Here is a 20535-nt window from a genome sequence, read left to right as displayed (position 1 = left end):
CATTGAATTTTTTAATAATTCAATTGTTTTTTGCCTAATCCTCTCCAAAGTGAATTGGTGGCCACTCTTGCTTCAAACAAGAGTAGAACCCCCATGTAAGCTAATTTTCTTACTTGTTTAATGAAGAATCTATGGTTTTCTAAATTTTTATGTTTTGCAGATGTTGAATTAAATTCAAATGCTATGCCTGTGATGATAAGGCCACCCCCTTCTCCTCTTTACATTCCAACCTTTCTCAATCCTAGAAAGATTAACTAAAGGATTAATTAAACTCTTTTTATTGTTTACTATTTTGAATTTAAAAAATTATATAAATTAGAGTTCTATAAATCTAACTTGGGTTAATTTAAGTTAAATAAAGAGAAAAATGAGAAATGGTCAGCCATACAAAGGAGGTTATGGCAAAATTTTACAGAATTTTGTGAAAAAGAAAGTTTATTTTTATGTTATTCCAAAAGAGTAATTCCCATCATTTTTGCATCTAAAACAAATATTCTAATTACTCCATGTACATATTCACCTATGAATATGCATGGATATCACTGATTTTAATTATTAAATTTGATTTTTATGCATAGAAAGATGCATAAAGAAAAAAAAATTATTACAAAAGTGTTATTCTCATTAAATTTGATTTTTTTGCATAGAAAGATGCATAAAGGAATTTTTTTATTACAAAAGTGTTATTCTCATTAAATTTGATTTTTATGCATAGAAAGATGCATAAAGAAAATTTTTTTATTACAAAAGTGTTATTCTCATTAAATTTGATTTTTATGCATAGAAAGATGCATAAGGACTTTTTTATTTATTACAAAAATGTTATTCTCATTAAATTTGATTTTTATGCATAAAAAGATGCATAAAGGAATTTTTTTAATTACAAAAGTGTTATTCTCATTAAATTTGATTTTCATGCATAGAAAGATGCATAAAGAAATTTTTCTTTACAAAAGTATTATTCTCATTAAATTTGATTTTCATGCATAGAAAGATGCATAAAGGAATTTTTCTTATTACAAAAGTGTTATTCTCATTAAAATTGATTTTTATGCATAGAAAGATGAATAAAGGAATTTTTCTTATTACAAAAGTGTTATGCTTATTAAATTTGATTTTTATGCATAGAAAGATGCATAAAGGAATTTTTTTATTACAAAAGTGTTATTCTCATTAAATTTGATTTTTATGCATATGAAGATGCATAAAGGATTTTTTTTATTACAAAAGTGTTATTCTCATTAAAATTGATTTTTATGCATAGAAAGATGCATAAAGGAATTTTTTTATTACAAAAGTGTTATTCTCAATAAATTTTATTTTTCTGCATACAAAGATGCATAAAGGATTATTATTTTTTACAAAAGTGTTATTCTCATTAAAATTGATTTTTATGCATAGAAAGATGCATAAAGGATTTTTTTTTCTACAAAAGTGTTACTCTCTTTAAAATTGATTTTTATGCATAGAAAGATGCATAAAGGAATTTTTTTATTACAAAAGTGTTATTCTCATTAAATTTGATTTTTATGCATAGAAGGATGCATAAAGGAATTTTCTATTACAAAAGTGTTATTCTCATTAAATTTGATTTTTATGCATAGAAAGATGCATAAAGGAATTTTTTTATTACAAAAGTGTTATTCCTATTAAAATTGATTTTTATGCATAGAAAGATGCATAAATGAATTTTTTCATTATCAAAGTATAATTCTTATTAAATTTGATTCTATGCATAGAAAGATGCATAAAGGAAATTTTTTATTATAAAAGTGTTATTCCCATTGAAGTTGATTTTTATGCATAAATAGATGCATAAAGAATTTTTATATCAAAATTAGAATTCTCTTAAATTCTATGTTTAAATTCTATGAGTATTTGATAAATTAATAATTAAATACTCTAAGAGAGAAATTTCTATCGTTTTATATTCACACAGATTGTAAAAAGAGAATTCAAAAAATCTATCGAGATCGAAATATTCAGATAAATGATTATCATCAGAATTCGTAAACTAATTTAGAAATCAGTTAAGTGAATATTCAAAGGAAAGAAATTCAGTAAAATAGTAGTTGAATTATCAAACCTTTTCGAGAAAGATAGATCATGAAAAATCTTATCCGACTCGAACCTTGAATCAAACTATGACCAAGACCAAGCTCTTTTGTTAGTTTTGAGGAAAGAAGAGGTGACCAGTTTAGAAAAATAGACTCAAAACTCCCGCCAAATCCGAAACTAAGTTTGAGATCCTTCGAATTGATCTGTGGATCAAGGTTTTAGAATTCGAGGAATTCTGGTATGAAATTCAGAACTCCGATCAAAAAGTTTTGGGGATACTGATTCAAGAAATACTTCTTGTATTCAAAAGAAAATCAAAATGGAAACTTGCATAGAAATGAGATGTGATGTGAATAGATGTGATGAGATGTGATGTGATGTGAATAGATGTGATGAGATGCGATGTGAATCAGATAGATGTGAATGAATGGATGGATGTAATGTGATGTGAATAGATGTGATGAGATGTGATGAGAATCAGAAAGATGTGAATGAGTGGATGGATGTGGATGTGTATGTGATGAAAATGGATGTAAATGTGTATGTGAAGAATGGATGTCGATGTGTATGTGAAGAATGGATGTTATGTGTATGTGAAGAATGGATATAGATGTGTATGTGAAGAATGGATATAGTGTGTATGTGAAGAATGCATATGGATGTGTATGTGAAGAATGGATGTTATGTGTATGTGAAGAATGGATATAGTGTGTATGTGAAGAATGCATATGGATGTGTATGTGAAGAATGGATGTGAATGTGAATGTGAAGAATGGATGTGAATGTGTATGTGAAGAATGGATGTGGATGTATGTGAAAGAATGGATGTGGATGTATGTGAAAGAATGGATGTGGATGTGTATGTGAAAGAATGTGATGTGACATGAATATATGTGGATGTGAAGTGATAGATATAGATGTATGGATAGATGTGAGTAGTCGTACATGTGAACGATTGGATGGATGTGGATAAATGAGATGAGATGTGTATGAATGAGATATGATGTGGATAGAAGTGATGTGATATAATGTGGATAGAATGCATGTGATGGGATGGTTATGAGAATGAATGTGGTGGATATGAATGAATGAATGTGGTGGATATGAATGAATGTGATGTGATGGATGTAAATGGATGTGATGGACGTGAATAGATGTGATGTGATGTGAATCGAGATGTGAATGTGGTGGATATGAATGAATGAATGTGGTGGATATGAATGAATGAATGTGGTGGATATGAATGAATGTGATGTGATGGATGTAAATGGATGTGATGGACGTGAATAGATGTGATGTGATGTGAATCGGGATGTGAATGAATGAGATGTGATGTCATGTGAATCAGGAAGTGAGTGAATGAGATGTGATGTAAATTGGGATAGATGTGATATGTGATGTGAATGAATATGATGTGATGAGATGTGGATATGGGTAGATGCGAGTGGATGAGATGTAGATGGGTAGATGCAAGTGGATGAGATGTATATGGGTAGATGCGAGTGGATGAGATCTGATATGCGGAAATGAGAAAAGATGTGATGAGATGAAAAATGATGTGATGAGAATGGGAATACATATGAAATAAATGAGGATTGATGTGGAACAATGTGGAAAGATGAGAGTTCGTTATAGAAATTGTATTTATGACCTGTTTTTAAATGATTGTTTTACGTTAAAAATGCTAGGGAAGCATTTTGACCGTCTTGTGAATGAGGTCGGGTGGAGACCTATCTGCTGATAAAGTTGCAACAGCTGACGGAGAGTCAACGGAGAACGTCTCGCGTAGCAAGGTTAGCAGCAGAGGTCTTGACTAGCCTTGGTTCGATTTAAATGGTGAGCTTCCAGTACGGTGGATGAGGGACTAAGGAAGCGGCCTATGAGTGAAGCGCTAGGTGACATGCGAAGGATCCTAGAGGGTGCTCGGGCTCTGAGTCGCTAAAGATGCCCACACGTACGTCGTGGAAGATGTTGGAACAAGGAGTAAGAGTTGTTTTCTGAATTCGGGCATGGATCTGGTTGATTGACCTTGCTGGTCCTCAACGGATGAGTCCATGGCTCTTTTATATGGATCTGTTGGTTGATCTTGCTGATCTTCGATGGAGATTCAATTTTGATTTTTTAAGTGAATATATTGCCGGGTACTATGAGCTAGGAACTATCGAAAAGGTCCCTGAGTGGACAGGTGGTGAGCGTTCTGGTTGCCAATGATACCATATTTACACCGATGAAGGAAAAATTAAAAATTAGGATTCAACCGGATATTTTGGAGGATTATGATCAGTGATACTATAGTTTCATTATAAGATTGTTAAAAAGACAGCTGAATCTGTGAAAAAGGCAATTTCATATTGGGTGTGTAAGTGGTGTGACTAGTTTTAAGTTTGCATGAATATCCAGCTAGGGGGCCTGGGAACTCTTTTCCCTGGTACCCGGAACAAAACCTAACCAAATTCTTAAATGGATCCCATCACTACAGTGGTTGTGGGCGGTTGGCTAACCCACGGGACTAATGGATCCTAAAATGAGACTCAATTCTGTTATGGTACGATAGGTGAAGTAAATCCCAGATAAAAATTGTTCTATGGAAAAGAATCAACGAATGTGCCTCTCAATGAGGAAAAAAGCGTTGGTCTCTATGATCCAAGTGCAAGTCTTTTCCTTGATCTGACTATGGGAATTACGGGTTCGGTCAAATCAGTTCAGTTAGTTAAGGCTCTTGGCTACGTTAGAGTAAAATTATCCTGGAGGAGGAATCGCCCGTGCTTTTCGGGCGAGGGAAGTTTTTCCTGGGTTCGGTTTTGGAAAAACCGAGGGATTAGTCTCTTGTCCGGATATCCGTGGGACGAGGCCCCGAGTGAGGGACCCTGCCCCACACAAAAAGTGCTACTTCCGCTGCGCTAGCACCCCTGAATTCATTGAGCGAAGGGGACAGGGATCTTTCAAATACAAACCCAAGGGCCAAACCATGAACAGTAGCAACAATGAAAGAAATTAAGAAACTTACTCCTCGTGGTATGAAAAGAAAATGATTTGCATCAAATCTATGACGTAGGTGTAGAACCAGTCGTGCAGATATCGATCATGCTGGTGACCTCGGATGATGCAAGGTTCACTAAGACCACAGAATTCACCATATACACCGACGACTGGTGATTTTCTAGTAGTCTTGAAATGACGAGGCTGCAAACACAAGCCGAACATGAAATTGGAATTACAATGGACCACATAAGCGAAAAGATACATTGGAATGCCACCAACCTGAGAATGAGGGACATCAAATCGTCGTTGACCTCCCTAGAAGAGTCAAGCAGAATATTCACTTTGTTGCCGCTCATAATGAAAAGGTAGTCGACATTGCGAATCGAGACCCGGACTTCGAAGTACGGCCTTAGGTATTCAAGGGCCTGCGAGTTTGTCTCGCAAGAAGCTTGGAATCCAACTCTTGTTTCTCCTTTCATTCTTGATCTCTTCTTTCCTACACTCTTCTCCTTCAGCTTCAGCCCTCCTCTCCTCGTCCAACTTGTCACAGGGTCTCTTGTATCTACTCTTGCGCCCACTCAACTGCATCCTACGCATAAAGAACATCTGGTCGCCCAAGGGTTTCAGCCCTCCTCTTCGAGCGAGTGTCTCGATTATGGGTGATTAGCACCTCCTCGACCCTGCCCTTTGCCTCAGAATGGGAGGGACCTCCAAGATCTCCCTCATTCTCCGATCAGGAATAACGATAGGCTCAAGAGTCTTGTCATACCTAAAATGGAGATGCCAAAGAGAAGCCATGTCCCTGGCGGGCATGATGGTAACACGATGAGTGTGTGCCGCAAGGACATAGCTATCCTGAAAGAACTCCACAAGGAAGTCTTCCGCAGGACATAGCTATCCTGAAAGAACTCCACAAGGAAGTCTTTCGCAGACTCTTGGAGGCAACCCAAGGCAGAAGCTTGCCAGCGCATATCTAGGCCATAATCCAAACAGATACCCTTGACCAACCTCTCGAAGGGAGGTCTTGGTATGGTAACGGACATGTGCTTCTGCACCTTGTGAATCTCTCTCAACATGCTGGCACAATTACTCTGTTGAGTCCTGCGAGCTTGATTCATAATAATATCTATGTTCTTGCCCTTTCCTATTCGTCTTGCTATGCTAGGATCATTTGGTGAGGTACGACGAGCCGTGGACTTCATCCTAGCCATGACAGCTGAAACCACGCAAACACAAGACAGCCTATTATAAATGGTAACAATAACAATATGATGAGAAATTTGAGAAAATGACATAGAAGAAACGAATACACGAAAACAAGAAACGACCACAACAACGCAATAGAGGTCATCCTCTGACCAAGATTGGTTGTATCGCGTTGTTGTGGTCATTTACCGAATCATAAGATTTTGCATTCAAACAAAACATACTTTCGCACCAAAACGACCACAACTTACGCGATATTGGGTATACTTGCGAGAAGGGGACGACTTATCATTGTGTTGTGGTGGTCATTCTAGGGGATGGAAAGGAATTCTGGTCTTGCATTTATCTTTACTATGAAAACGACCAAAACAATGCGATACGACACATACTTGCCAGTAGAATGCCCTCCCCCTCACGTTATTGTGGTAGTTTTCATAGATAGAACCGAATACACAAAAATAAGAAACGACCACAACAACGCAATGGAGGTCATCCTTTGACTAAGATGGGTCTGTATCACGTTGTTGTGGTCATTTACTGAAACATAAGATTTTGCATTCAAACATCTTCATTCAAACAAAACATACCTTCACACCCCAAAGAGACCATAATAGCGCGATACATAGTATAATTGCTAGTGGGATGACCTCCCAACACGTTGTTGTGGTCATTTTGGTGGATACAATGTTTTCTGAGCTACCTACATAAGATGAGCACCTATGCTAAGGTCATATCTCAGAGATGCATGAAAATAAGACACGACCACAACAGCGTGATGGTGGTCATCCTCTGACCAAGATTGGTCTGTTTCACATTGTTGTGGTCATTTACCGAAACATAAGACTTTGCATTCAAACAAAACATACCTTCACACCCAAAACGACCACAACAACATGATATGGGGTATACTTGCCTATAGGATGACCTAGCATTGCATTGTGGTGGTAGTTTTGGGGGATGGAAAGGACTTCCCGTCTTGCATTTCTCTTTGCTACAAAAGAAGCGAAACAATGTGATACGACACATACTTGCTGGTAGAATGCCCTCCCCTCGCGTTATTGTGGTAGTTTTTGTAGATAGAACCGAATACACGAAAATAAGAAACGACCACAACAACGTCATACAACGACCAAGATTGCAAAGCAAAGGTCGTATCTCAGAGAAACACGAAAATGACACAGAAATAAGAAGGCGACCCCCAATAGCAAATACTGAGACAGGAAATCCAAAACCTATGGAATCAACCAAAAACCCAATGTACGTCACTGTAGTACCTGTGCAAGGTCGTGGAATCAGCCACGGAATGGCGTAGTCGTCTCGTGAGGACAAAGACGAAGAGGATGAGATGAAAGCAACAGCGTAGTTGTGAAGAAGAAGACGAAGACGACAACAAAGACACAGAAGCAACAGTGTCGGGAGGCCCACGATGATGAAAGTGACGGCATGCAAAATTAAATATAGCATTAATTGGCAATGCACCACGTCAATCACATCATGCACTTTCCGTTAGTTTTGGGCCACGTGGAAAAATTATCGGTCTTCAAGCCCTTTACCCACATGCCTACCCCCAGTGTTCCCACTCTCATTCCTTTTTTTGCCATTTCCTCATCACATGCCCTTCGTCTTTATTTGATTCCTTCAATGCTCCTTCGTCTTTATCTGATTCCTTCAATGCTCCTTCGTCAAACCCTGAATCCTTCCTTGTCATCCATTATGGAGGTAACTCTTACCCTTTTATGTGTTTCTGCCTTCCAATTTCCTCATAGTTCTCTTTGTTTGGATTGAATTATGCATATCACCCCAAAACGACCATAACAACGCAAGGAGGCATGTTCTTTCCATTAAGATGAACTCCCGTCGCATTGTTGTGGTCATTTTTTAAGAGAGAATGTCTACTATGCTCAGTTTTTTGTCATGTTCTTGTTTTCTTAAGCTTTGAATAGTTTTCTACTAATCTTCCTATAAGGATGGCCATCGTCACATTTTGGTGGTCATTCTAAGTTGTAACGTTGGTATATCTCGCTTTTTGCCATCATTGAGGGTTATTTAGTTACTTGAAAAAATGACCATTACAACGCGATGAGAGATATTTCTTTGCGTTACGAGTCGCTCCGTTCGCGTTGGTATGGTCATTTCTATTATGTCATTGTTTGCCGATAAATTCTTCACATTGTTTGACTTTGGTGCTCATTGACAGCTTGTTTGCTTCTATTGGTTTTTGGACAAATATAGGCTGGCCCTAGCAATTTCACAGTTGTGGAGGAGGAAGATGAAACTATTGGCTGAGACACCTAAAGTCAAGCTGTTTGACTTTATCTACAAAGTCAAACAACACCATCGCTAGCCACAGATTTTTAAAATGTTCAAATGCCGAGTTTGTTCTTGTGCAGACATACTGAGGTCCCTTGATTCCCAACTTGCTACTCAGCACCTTGAGTTCACAAATGTTACTTCTGCTGCTGTGATCAAGTGGAGTTTGAAGGTGTTCCGTTCGTTTCATGCCCTTAACCTAAAGCAGACAAAGGAAGTCGTACAAAATCTTAGATGCCTTCTTAACAGGTTTCCATCCAGTGCTCTTCGCGAGGAGCAAAAATGCCCACTCCACAAAAGAAAATGCAACTTTGTTTGCTTTAATGAGGGATTCATCGTCTACCTCCATCTGTAACTAAATGAGAACTCCGAGGATTTTCCTAGACCTCAAGGTGAAGGTGGTCTTCTCCTAGATGGAGATCAGGAAGCTTTGGAAATAGAGGATGTATTGATTGGGAGGAGGAGAGGAGAGAGGCCCAAAATGTTGACATCCAAGCTCTTCGTTGGTGACACCATCATTCTTGTCGAGGGACACACACCAGCATGTGGATGAGGACGTCGGGGACATGCCCTTGTCAATTTTACCCTCATTTTCGATTGAAGGTAAGCATTATGTCCTCTTGCCAGACATACAAGATCTATTCAATTTGCGGCGGCAAGACTACTGCCTTGCCTACTCAGCATCTCGACAAAGATGAAGGGTTTGTCCAGCATATGGAGATGACAAATACCTCCAAATAGATAGAAAACCCGAGGAAAGGGAGTTCTTGTCTGTGGTGGCACATACCCTTTGTTAAATGTTTCAAGATGCGACTGCTTATACGAGTCCACTCTGCCCTTCGACGAACGAGTCTAGGGTTATCCACCAGGAGAGGCTGAACATTTCCCCTATGGGAGTAGATGCTGCAACGGTGAGTTGCGCGATTGAAAACACAAGTGTCAATCTATGGAAACCAGACATTTTTGTTGAAGACAAAAATCAAAAGGTACGCATTGCTAAATAGCTCTATTGATTTATAGCGAGATTGAGTTTGTAAGTTCTAATCATTTCTAAAATTTTGTCTTCTAGTTCTATGTGGAGCCCGATCCGTTTATCCTTCGTGCCTCTAGAGCTCGTCATGCGGTAGGATTGGGAAATGACTCCTCGTTGGGAAATTACTTGAAGTCCCTCAGATATCCCCAAGTGTTGGTCTACCATTCAAGGTTCTCGAAGGAGAACGTTACTTCTATGGCTAATGTATTGAAGGTTCTTTTAAGGTATCTAGGGGGATATCCAATGAGGTGGAACGCAGACAAAACTTTTCTTTTGGATAAGGAAGGAGAACGTTACTTCTATGGCTAATGTATTGAAGGTTCTTTTAAGGTATCTAGGGGGATATCCAATGAGGTGGAACGCAGACAAAGCTTTTCTTTTGGATAAGGAATTTGCTCTGTGGACCTTTGGACAAGGCCCCGGATACCTTTTTTAAAGAAGTAATTATTATTTAGCCTATGCACTAGTTTGTGGGCTGAAGGATCCCAAGATGCTTCCCCCCTATGGAAAACAAGAGCTTCTTCGTTTTCGGCAACCCGTTTCAAGAGTGCTCCCTCAACCAACTACAGAGGATCCCCCACTGTAGAAGAGCTCGCTCCCCCCACTATTGAAAAGCTGCCTTCCACCTCAAAAAAGACAAGGCTTGATGTATAAATGTGATCATGATAAATCATGTCTTTCTTTGTAATTTTTACTTTTCTTAAGTTTTCAATGTGTTGTACTCAAGGTCTCGCCTTACTTTTTCTTTCTATTACATTGAGATATTTATGTAATCACATTTAGCGTATCTCTTCCAATTTGTGACAAATGAAAATTGAAATATCATTATATACGCATAAAAATTTTGTTGCAAACCCTCCATCGAGGAGGAGTGATGAGCACATTGCGTAAAACAACTGTGACCTTGAAATATGAAGAGTTACAGATAACCATTCGAGGAGGGCAATACAATAGCCACAGTGCTTTGCTCTTTGTAACAGCAAACCATCTCACCATGGAGAGGCATTCTTCGAAAAATTGGCGCAGATAGCTCGAACTTGGCACCTTAGTCCATATCCCTTCCTGCATGAAAAAAGTATGGTTGATTTTTGACAAAATCTTTGTTGAATATAGTTCAAATGACAAAACAAATATGGACATAAAACAACCACAGCAACGTGATGTGGGTCGAAAGTCCATGTAGACCCATATCACGTTGTTGTGGTCATTTACCAAAACATGAGATTTTGCATTCAAACATAAGACAGGGCAAACATAGTTTTAATGGTGTGATGAGGCGCTATAAAGTGCATTTTCCTTGACCCCAAAACGACCACAACAATGCGATATATGGGGTATACTTGCCGGTAGAATGACTTGCATTGTTATGGTTGCCTAGATCTTGAAGTGTATGTTCTAATTTGTTTGAACGTCATTCAATAAATGACCACAACAACGCGATATGACATAGAACCCAACTCCTAATGACCAATATCGTGTTAATGTTGTTGTCTTCTTTGTTTAAAGTGTGTCTTGCAATTTTCTCTCATTGCCCTCCTCGGCCTTCTAGTAATTGTTTTGAAATGCACTCAAAGTAAAAGCACCGCAATAATAATAATCAAGGTCACTTACATGTTAGTGTCACATGTTTGTCCTGTAGGTCTTTACAATATATGCGTTGCTCACGTCTTTACAATATATGCGTTGCTCACGTCTCGATGATACCTATACAGTAAAGAAAATCATTTTTGGAATCGTCACATTATGCATTTTGAGAGTATTGGATTGTTTACCTGCTTCTGGGGCCTACTCTCAAACGGAAGTCAGAATGCAGTTCTGTTTGGCTCTCGTCCATGATATCTTGTCGTTACTGTTGTAGACTACAGTTTTCACCAATAGTTACCGTTGAAATCACTCTATCATTGAGTTTAATTACAATTTCAATAAGAGCATTCCCATCCATCTCATCCATGTCTTGATCCATTGTTGGCACTAATTTGTTATGTACTCTGTGCATACACGTCTATAGTAGAAAGACATGATGAAGTTCTGACTACGAACGATATACCTGCAACACATTGTCATCATTACCACAGAGCAAATTACATTTCTCTCTTTCTTTGTATCCCATCCTCTGTCAAGGATTTCAAGCATATCCATGTTTTGCATGTTCTCACAGACAAACATTATTTTTGTAACCCGTATTCTTGACTTTGCAAACAAATCCACAAATACCGTTACCGGCATTGCGAATGCTACTCGAATGAGTCTTGTAGAAATCTGTGGTTTGAGATAAAATTGCACCTCCTGGAAAATTTTTGCTCGATAACTTTCACTTATCGTTGTACTTGGTAACTCCCACTCTGGACTTGTGAATACGGGCAAAGGAGCCTTAATGTGCCAAAAGCTATCGTTCCAGTACGAATTTGAAAATAATGGTCGTAAAAGAATATACCTACCTTGGCCAATGATCTTGGAGAGCAACCTTTGTATTGTTGCTCTCCAATATATGTATGCAGAACATCAAGGATGCCAATTATTGATTCCACTGGTTGCCATGCAATATATGTTGAAGGATATATGTATGAAAAGTTAATCAATTAAAAAAGTTGTGTTGAGTCTAAAATGAAGCTACAATGAATTATAAGCTTACAATTTGGTCTATGTCGTGGAAGATCGTGTGGCCAACCATCCACCCTTAACTCGTTATGAAAATACACATGTTGGACAAGCACCTCTTTGATACTTGATTTGTCACTTCTGTGCCTGAATCCTTGGATTCTTCCTTTCCAGCATGATATAAAATCGTTTGTTGCTGATAACCCTATTTGCTTTCTCTTCCGTGAGACGACTGTAGAAAAATCCAACTCCCCTTCAAAACTGTCAGAGGATTCCATGTGTTTTGTGCATCTAGCGTGTTATGAATCATAATAGATTAGATTTGTGAAGATGGCCTCCTGGGACACATCGACATTTCATTCGGAGGGTTGTTTGTTTGCTGGTGACGAGAGAGCAAAAAATTGAGAAACCGCAATGAGATAGTATGTTGTCGGCCGGTGAGGAGAGCATGAGAAATTGGGTGTGTTCCCAAATGTATGCAATATGCGGGAAAGGAAAATTTATTGCTTCAAACTTTAATGTTGACAGCATCTGTCATACGAGAGGAAAAAGAAGAGAGAGAATGTCATTTTTCCTCTCTTTTTTGGAGCAACAAATTCGATCTTTTTTCAAAAATTTTGCTCTTTTTTTAAGAATTTATATGTTATGTAGCCTTCGCACTCATTGGTTGGGTGCCTATTTTTCCCTTCTCTAAAAGGCCCAATAATGAGTCTCGTTTTCCCCTAATGATAGGTTCTTGAAGTACCATAGCATTGGCAATTGCTATGTTACTTGAATCTAATTGGATTCCACCATGGAATTCTCTATGCTCTTCCTCATTTTCAACCCTTCCAAATGTTTCAATTCCATTTTCATTAAAGTAATCCGTTAAACTAGCAACATTTTGTTTTCAAATACAAGCCCTTGTCCGTGAACGATACGGCGAGCCACACGTGTTGCATCCAAAATTCGAAGCCGACGAAATTGGTTCAATCTCAAGTATAGACAGCTCCTAACCATCTTCAATCTCCTTTAAACACAAAATAACGAATACTAATTTTATTTTTATAAACATTCTTCACTTCAAACAACAACATAATATTACCTTGTTACATTTATTCTACTTCAATACCATTATCACACATGTGAACCTACTCCAAATAGACTTAGCTCAATAACAATGTAATTCTTCTTAGAGAAGTTTATAATAGATAAGTGGGTGTAACATATACAATCTATCTCCTACATAGATAAGTGATTATAACATATACAATCCATCTCCGATAGAGAGCAGAGAGAAGGAGAGAGAAAGAGAGAGAGAGAGAGACGATGAGGAGAGAGAGAGAGAGAGAGAGAGAGAGAGAGAGAGAGAGAGAGAGAGAGACAACATAAATATAAAACATGTTGAGAGATGGGGAAAAAAAGAGAGAGAACAAAATAAAAGAGAAAAGTATTGAATTTGAGAAAATAGAAAATTCATAAATATCACCAAAATGGAGAGCCATATCTAAAAGTTGCAATATAGTTTGTCCCTTGAGCAAAAACATCATTACTCTCACAAAATCTCTAGGCAACTACCTTGGCTTCTAACAGATGGCTCATCTTTTTCATAATAACATTGAGTCAATTAACAAATATCTTTAGACTTAATACCTCCAAGCCTAATGTATGTACTTGCTCTTTTAGACAATCGACTTGTTCTTTACATTGCCCATTACATCCACCTAGATGTTCCCCAATTTCAACATGCATATTCTCCATGAAAGAAATCATGTCTAGTTGGTTAGCCTCCAATGCAACCACTACTGTCAAGGATGCGATGGAGATGATAAGTCAATGCATCTCTTAGCATATCTCACCTTTGGCTACCACTTCCACGGATCTCATCCCAAAGGGCATCTAAGTACTCCTTGCAAGCAACCTGATTTTTCTCAGTGCGCTCGCATATATCCACAATAGTTTGTAGACGTTTCGAGTTTGGTTATCCAAAAGGAGACCTTGACCACGAGCAAGGTTTTTTGCAGCAGCTCGAACATTCATCAACTCAGGCAAGGTAGACAAAGCTACTTCTTCATTGGAAGAATCATTCGCAGAGCCACTACACCTTTTAAGCGGTTGTTATCATTTTGAATCTCCATTTGCTGAAATCTCCATTTGCTGGAAGAATCATTCGCAGAGCCACTACACCTTTTAAGCGGTTGTTATCATTTTGAATCTCCATTTGCTGAAATCCAAAAATTAATATCTTAAGGCTTTACAAATATCTCTATGTATCTTTGCCAGCATATAACTAACCCTAGTAACCTACCTATATACCAACACTATATACATGTAGATACCTCCTTGATAAAAAAAGTACACAATGATAACTCTTTTTGATACATATATTTTTCTCTCTAAAATTAATGAATTGGCAAAACCATGAAAAAGTTTTTTACTTTTTTAAGAACATTTCTCAACTAATATAAGACTACAACATGTGTATATTCTCCAAGGCTACTATAGTTTGTATATTCTCTAAGACCCATATATTCTCTACAATCTCAAAGGTAGTAGTCTAATAAATGAAATGTTTCTAGCTTAGGTAGCCAAGCATATCAATATTATAAATTGTTTAGACATGGCAAAAATTGTCATTACATTAACATTTGCAATACAAATTATCAATATTAAAACACTCGATGAGATAGAAAGAGATAGAGAGTATTTTGATGTGCAGACTCCTCTCTCTCTCTCTCTCTCTCTCTCTCTCTCTCTCTCTCTCTCTCTCTCTCTCTCTCTCTCTAACCAAACATATGAACAAAAAATTTCTTTTATCTATGCATCAGGTATTGACAACAAACACACAAATAGATAGAGACAAAAAGGGCAACAAAAAAACTAACCTCAAGATGAAGAGAGAATTGTATTCGAAAGCACCAACTTTGATGCTATCGTCCTTGTGCTTGCTTCTACACAATCACACAAAGGCCAAAAAAATAACAATCACAATCCTTCTGCTTGCTTCTACACAAGCACAATCCTTGTGCTTGCTTCTACACAATCACAATCACACACAAAGGCCAAAAAAATAACAAACTTATGATCTCTCTATTTGTCTCACCCAGTCCTAGCTACATTTCACACCAAATAAACGCTAAAGGGCAAGAGTAACTATTTGTGTATTACATGTGTGTGTGTATGTGTGTGTGTGTGTGTGTGTGTGTGTGTGTGTGTGTGTGTGAGAGAGAGAGAGAGAGAGAGAGAAACAAACAAAGATAAGGGGGGAGAGAGAGAGACAGAGAGAGAGAGACAGAGAGAAGAGACATCCATCAATAATCTTAAATCTTATTACATTATCATTACCAACTTCCTTAATGTAATACACTTCAATATTTTCCTAAAAATGAAGTGTTTTTCCTCAGAGCTCCTACATCTACTGCCCACAATGTAAAAGCCATCTAGTAATCCCAAGCTCCTCTTTGATTAAGAGGAGCTTGAGATTGTCATCTAGCCTATAAGGGTATAAGACTATGTAAATAAACAAAGGATTAATATCATCCCACCCATCAAATCCAAGAACTTCCCATTTTGGGCTAGGCTTGTATCCAAAAAAGGCCAATTGTGCCATCTCCTCAAAGAAGATCATATCTGACAATCTATTATTGTCATAGGTTAACTTTAAGATATTTAATGATAGGTCTTTGCATAAAACATAATCAAACTATACATTAATGACAATGATGATCTTTTTTATATTTAGAGACAAAGAGAAAGTATAAGAAAAGAATGAAAAATAAAAACTATTCAAATACCAAAAGCAATCTAGCACCAATGGTCGCTAAAGAAGAACACAGCCATATTTATTTTTGAAGGAGCTTATGCTTTGGGATACATTTGATAACTTCATCAAATACTTGTCATACTTGATCTCTATCACCATGGACATTATAATCTATTTCATAAAGATCAATCAAGCCTAGGCTTTCTTTAATATTCAGTAACGTAATATTTTCATCTAATTTTTATAAATCTAAACGTATAGTAATTTAATAAACATCGTTCCAATTAACAGCATGAACCGGCCATGGCCCAAACCAGTTTGGACTATGAAAAAAGCGACGCTCAAATTCTATAACCAAATTCACCCTTTCCTCAAAGGAAAGAGTACTCCTCATGTGCTCAAAAAAAATGCAAGTCACCTCTTCCATCTGATTAAAACGTCATGGGAGAGAAACTAGGCATAACAATCTCTACAAACTTTCAACTTTCCAAAGATGATGCGAGTATAAGTAAGTTGTAAAATTAGAAACTTGGGCACTTGAGCTCTACAACCTTGAAAGAGATGCAAAAAGTGAGACTGTGAGAGATGCAAAATGCATGTAAAGCTTTTTTTATGAGCAAGGAGGATCAGCAAACCATTTCCACAAGTGGCCAACTATAGAGCTAAGTCATGCTGATCTTTGTGGAAGGATGCTAATCATATCTCTAGGTGGTTCTTCCTACTTCTTGTTGTGCGACTAACAACCACAATAAGAAGATGTGGGTGTGTTTTTTGAAGGATAAGGTCAAGGATTTTTATAGGTCCTCTTTTCATCAATTTTACTAGGAGGTTGTGTATTTCAAGCCAACACATTGGGATCTCTTAGCTTTCCAAGGGCTTAGTGCACAAGAAGCATGCTTTTGCTAGGGAGGTCAATAAATGATTTATAACGTAAAGCTAATCCTAGACCTAATTAGCAAACAAGTTAGAAAGGTTGAATAGTACCTTAATGGTTTGAGGTTAAAGAGGACCTTAGTGAGTTGATTAAGGTTCAACCCACTAACTCATCAACTTGCAAACATGATAAGGTAGCATGTGAAGATTTACACCTTAATATGATGATGTAGCAAGGTGAGGTGGTGCCACACGAACAAGGGAGTCGACAACTAGCAAAGTTAGTGTCGAGGCTGCAAAATAGTGTTGTGAGAGGGTGTAAGGCAGTAAATTAAGCATTGATTGTGGTTGTGCTAGAGTAGTAAGCAAGTGGAGAAATGGCAGTTTTCGAAAGGGCATAGAGTGAAAGCCAAACAAAAAAAAAAGGTGTGACAATGTAGTGATGAAAAAGAACGAGAAGGTTTATTTATGAAAAAGAACGAGAAGGTTTATTTATGAGAACAAATGTGTGTGTTCAAAGGTTATTATCTTTATGAGAACAAATGTGTGTGTTCAAAGGTTATTACCTTTATGAGAACAAATGTGTGTGTTCAAAGATTATTATATTTATGAGAACAAATGTGTGTGTTGAAAGGTTATTACCTTGGTGACAAATGTGTGTGTGTTCAAAGGTTATTACCTTGGTGACAAATGTGTGTGTTCAAAGGTAAGTGATTGAGAGATTCATGGATGTGATTGACATAATCATGAGTAGCATGAGATGATCAGGAGGTGTGAAGATATTATGGATGATTTGATGGATGTCTTGATGGAGATGTTTATGGATTTAGATGCTCGTTTATGAGCTATAAATAATTTCTTGGTTAGTGCTGATTAGTTTGTTTGATATTGATTGAAAATGTGGTGTTTCAACCTCCTTGGATCCAAATTTATACTCCTCAAAAGTTGAGTACGCAAACATTATAATACATCGTCAACTCGCATTACATGTTGCCCTTGCATGCTTATTTAAAAGGCCAAGTGTCCACATATTACGAACTAATGGTCTCTTCGCAAAACCTCTAATCATTAAGCTCTTTTCTCATTAATTAGACCTCTCATTACACTCCATGTTATAAAATAATTCCTCTAGCGTAAGGTACCCTAAAAGATTTATTGTGTAATATTATAATGAATCGCCAAGTCATGTCACACATCACCCTCTTATAATCACAATTTTCGTTTCTAAACCTTAGAAAAACACTTCCATTAATTAATCGAGTTTCCTTTTTTTCTTTATTGTATGCCCTTATTACAAGCTTATTCAATCAAAACTCTCCATATGGAACCTACTTTCACACCCTTCCATGGATCGAATGGAGACCACACATGCCACATGGCATCCTTGTGAGAGGATAACAAATTCTCGAGAGAGTCAGTGGAGAGTTAGTGGTTGTAAGCATCAATCAATATAGGGTAGTTAAATATGAGCATCAATCAGTATAAGGTGGTTAACGACTGGTGAATAATTGTTAGAAGCATGGAATGTGTGATAGGTTATGGTAGAAAAATCAATGTGAGCTAGTGAGAAAGAAGTGGTAGTTGGGGCTAGTATACTAAAGTTCTACTAGGCTCTAGGAAGGTGTTGGGGGGGGAAAGTCAAAATGTGAAGGGACTTCACATTTCTGTTGGGGCAAACAAGGTTTGAATAAATTGGTATCTGAAAAGGTGAAGGAAAAAGCTAATAGTGATTGTGTGTTGATTTATATATAGCTCAGAGTCTAACTTGTACCTGCACACAGTATACAACAAAAGCTTACAATTATACCGCAAATTTCCTTGTGGTGGCCCGATTTCAAAAAATTTGGAAACAAATATTTTTCTACGGCTTTACCGAGAAACCATATACGATTTGCCACGATCATGGGATATGGGCCTTACACACGTGTGGTGCGTGTGTGAGAGAGAGACAGAAACAGAGAGATTGATTCTGATAAATCGGGAAAACTTTAAACAAACAAAACAAAAAGTGTGGCACACACGTGTGTGCGCGTGTGTGTGTGTGTGAGAGAGAGAGAGAGAGAGAGGGGGGGAGAGAGATTTTGATAAATGAGTAAAATTCAGAACAAAACAAAAAAAAAACAGGCGGCAAAACCTATTTTTATTTTCTTTTTGAGCCTATATTTTGTGTATTTTGTCGTCTTTTAAATTTCCCCCTCTTTGATTTCCTACGATTTCCAGATTTTGTTTCTCTTTTTTTTCGCTCTTTTATGCTAATTCTTCATGAATTTTAATTTTCATTACCCCCAAAATATCGCCTTGTCATTTTTCGGAGAGTTTCTGAAATTATTGGCAATTTACTGCCAGTTTCGTTTCTGCAGCGCGTAATTAAAATAACAATCATCGGATTGGTCTCTCTGACGAGGAGTCCGGACAAAAAAAGCCCGTAGTGATGTTTTTTTAATGATTTTAGCATAATTGCAAGTGCTAACCAGCTTTCCTTTTTGGCTTCTTTTCTTCATTCGTTATTTAGATTTTAATTTTTCATATCATAATCTCTTCAAAAGCCTTTAGATTGGTCTCGTGGAGCATTAGCCGAATCAGAAAATTTAATACCTTTTAACCTTATCCTTCTCACTTCTGAAAGCCTGCAATTTTAGTCATTAAAGCCTATGATGACCCCCAATTGAGACAAATTAAACCAAAAAAAACATTTTATTTCTTTAAGAATCTTTTTGTCTCTAATCTCATTAAAAAGATAGTCACTTTTTATCCCTTTGTGGTAATATGGACAAAATGTGGCCTGTTTCGTTGATTTTTCTCTAAAAAGACAAGCCCTACTTTTATTTTAAAGCCCTACTTTTATTTTTATTTTTTTAAATCCTCGGTAAAGTTGCCTGAAAAGTCCAAGTCCAACCTTAGGAGAGAGCTTTGTTAAAGTTCTCAAAAGCTTTTCTTTTTCCAGTAGACCTTTAAAAGCTGTGCTTGTTGGGGAACAAAATAGCCTTCAAAAAGAGATTTGAGTTCTTTTTAGCCTTTGAAATGTGAAAAGCTGCCATAGAACATAGAATGTGAAAAAGCTGGCTTCCAACTTTCACAAGAATTGGATTTATAAAAAAACTAAGGTTAGATGCACAACCTTCCCTGCCCCATGACACATGTTTTTTTTTGTTTTTCGAGCCGGGTCAACTTGGCATAGGCATGCCCCGTTAAACTCAGAAGGCCAAACGCTTTTGTCACTAGTTTTGACAGACAACTGCCCTGCTCGAGTTTGATCCCCATGAGACATGTGTGGGGAGTCAGACATGCAAGATTGCACGCCCATCCCCCTTTGATAGTTGTAATATCGTAGTTGCATTCACACTAATGGTATTTTCCTTTTTTGAAATGTGGATCCACAACCTTTGTATGTATTGTGGGGGCTTATTTGTGCCCAAAATGTGTGGATATAGATATTATAGGGTTGTATACAAGAGATGTGTCCCCCTTTGTGTAGAGGCTCTCTCTAGAAAGGCGAGTGATAGGGTAGGTTTTGAAGAGTGGGAAGTTGAGGCTTGGCACTAATGACAATTCAAGTCTAATAAGTGAATAGTTTGCACCTAAGAGCCAATTCTCGAGCCCCCTGTGAGTAACTTGACCATATTGGTTTGCCAGTTGCTCTCACTCCTACGACAAAATTGGCATTTTTATTGAAATCAAGATCTCTTGAGTCTAGACAAGGGAAAAGTCAAACACGATATTTTTATCAAATTTT

This window comes from Cibotium barometz, chromosome 7, assembly GCF_041138505.1.
Source record: "Cibotium barometz isolate CiBa-2024 chromosome 7, ASM4113850v1, whole genome shotgun sequence".
In the NCBI taxonomy this organism is placed as follows: Eukaryota; Viridiplantae; Streptophyta; class Polypodiopsida; order Cyatheales; family Cibotiaceae; genus Cibotium; species Cibotium barometz.
This window is presented reverse-complemented; position numbering follows the sequence as displayed.